This window comes from Egretta garzetta, unplaced genomic scaffold (genome assembly GCF_000687185.1).
Source record: "Egretta garzetta isolate BGI_Z169 unplaced genomic scaffold, ASM68718v1 scaffold224, whole genome shotgun sequence".
Lineage (NCBI taxonomy): Eukaryota > Metazoa > Chordata > Aves > Pelecaniformes > Ardeidae > Egretta > Egretta garzetta.
Window position 1 is genome coordinate 773 of NW_009259530.1, and position 2237 is coordinate 3009.

A 2237-nucleotide genomic window follows, 5' to 3' on the forward strand; every position below is an offset into this window, starting at 1 on the left:
AGCAGAAAATCAATAGGCTAAAAAGGGGCAGGAAACCCAGTCCTTGACCCAGTGAAGCACTGTGCAGGGTTACCAGCCAGGAGCCAGAAACAAGTGAGTCTGTGGCACAGAAACCACCTTCCTATGTATTTTCATAGAATCATAGAATGTTTGGGGTTGGAAGGGACCTTTAGAGGTCATCTAGTCCAACCCCCCTGCAGTGAGCAGGGACACCTTTAACTTCCCTACATACTCTTTTCCTTGGCACTTTACCTTGATCTGGTCCTGTTCACAAGCGTACTCAATGGATTGAAAGATTCTCCAGGTGCAACGTCGGCGCATTTCCAGCCGAGCAACGTAGCGCCGATACCACTGTTGGATCAAGACGGCTGCCTTGAAAGCTAGGGGACAAAACCAGAACCAACCTGCTGAGCTGCAGTGGCTGCAGCTGAGGTATCCTGCTACCACTCCTTTCCCAACCCTGAAAATTAAAGAGGGACCTTTCTTTTTCAGGAGCAAGTTTTCAGAAAAGGTGTTCTGATGGCTAAATATTAAGGATAACAAAACACCCACTTCTTCTCACCGTGTTGCAAGAGGTTGATCTGACCCCGGCTGACCAGAGACCTCTGAAGCAATTCTAACCATCGCTGCTGGCTCCTCAGCACCAGCGTTAACAACGAGTTACTAGAGCCTAAAGATCCAAACACGTTCTTGAGTATTAATAGATAATTTCCTCCCTCTCTGTCTACCTTGCTCATTTTCATGCCCGTCTTACAGCCTAGGTACCAGGGCTTCAGGAAACCAGAGATTCGACTGAGGCCACGCAAGGATCTGGGGAAGAACAAGACGCTGAGTCCCCTTCCAGAGCCTTAAAAATACAGTGGTTTTCTACCTTCCTTTAAGGCAAATAAATACCTCAGCTTTTGCAGTTCTGGACAAACTTCAGTAGGGATCTATTGTAGCATAAATGTTAACATACCATTACTTTGGAATAAAATAAAACCCAAATTAACACCCAGAGTTAAAAGAGAGAGACAGATCCTTGGCCACTTAATGACACAGAAGGAACGAAATGCCAGGAATTTCCAGATGCCTGGTTGTGATTCAATCCAGGCTCTTCCCTCCAGATGGTGGCTGTTTGCCCTGATCTTTAAAACATAACCATTCCTCTGCAATTCCCCAATTCCAGTGTTTTTCATTAAAAGATTATTTCAGATGGGATGTGTGCATATTTAAAGTGAAGTACATTGGTGCAGTTTCCCATTTCCTTTTTCAAGTTCTGCCACAGAACTTTATGTATCTAGAAACTCTTCCATCCTCCCTGTACCACCTGGTTACTTTACAGCACCTCGCCAATCATCTCTGCTACTTATAGAATCATCAAATGGTTTGGGTTGGAAGGGACCATTAAAGGTCACCCAGTCCAACCCCCCTGCAGTGAGCAGGGACATCTCCAATGAGGTCAGGTTGCTCACAGCCCCATCCAACCTGACCTTGAATGTTTCCAGGGATGGGGCCTCCACCACTTCTCTGGGCAACCCGTGCCAGTGTTTCACCACCCTCATTGTAAAGAATTTCTTCCTTAGATCCAGCCTAAATCTCCCCTCTTCTAGTTTAAAACTGTTACCCCTTGTCCTGTCGCTACAGGCCCTGCTAAAATGGCTGTCCCCATCTTTTCTATAGGCTCCCTTTAAACAACAAAAGGCTGCAATAAGGTCTCCCCACAGCCTTCTCCAAGCTGAACAACCCCAACTCTCTCAGCCTGTCGTCACAGGAGAGGGCCTCCAGCCCTCGGATCGTTTTTGCAGCCCTCATCTGGACCCACTCCGACAGCTCCATGTCTGTCCTGTGCCAAGGATCTCTTTTTTGGTTACTCTCTGTCCCCCTTCCTGTTCATTTCTGGAGCCATACCCTAGAGCCCTACATTTAAAGTACTTGCTAAGAAGGCCTCTCTGTATCATCTTCAGCTGAGGGAGGGAGGAATGACTGCTCTATCTACAGGCTCACCCCAAAATCAAATGGAGACAACAGTGTTGTAGAGTTAGCCCTGCTGCGGGAGCTTGTATTCCCTTGGCATCCAGTTTGTGAGAGAGCACTGCCATGCCCATCAAAGCAGGTAGAAAGATGGGGGATGTGGGTTGGAAAAACTATTAAAAAGAAGAAAATCCCCCACCCCTACCCCAAAGGCTGCAAGGTGCTGGCAAGAGACAGAGATCATGTTAATTCCATTTGCTTGCATTAATTTTTTAACATAAACC

General features: G+C 46.8%; 1 protein-coding gene across 2 annotated transcripts in view; it reads right to left on the reverse strand.

Annotated features, from left to right (window-relative positions):
• The window catches only part of NAAA (N-acylethanolamine acid amidase), a 24792-nt gene that overhangs the window by 438 nt on the left and 22117 nt on the right, over positions 1-2237 (reverse strand). For both annotated transcript variants that reach the window (XR_004841843.1, XR_004841841.1), the window contains one exon: positions 253-380. The gene's annotated coding sequence lies outside the window, so the exon portion shown is untranslated. The remainder of the gene's footprint in view (positions 1-252; positions 381-2237) is intronic.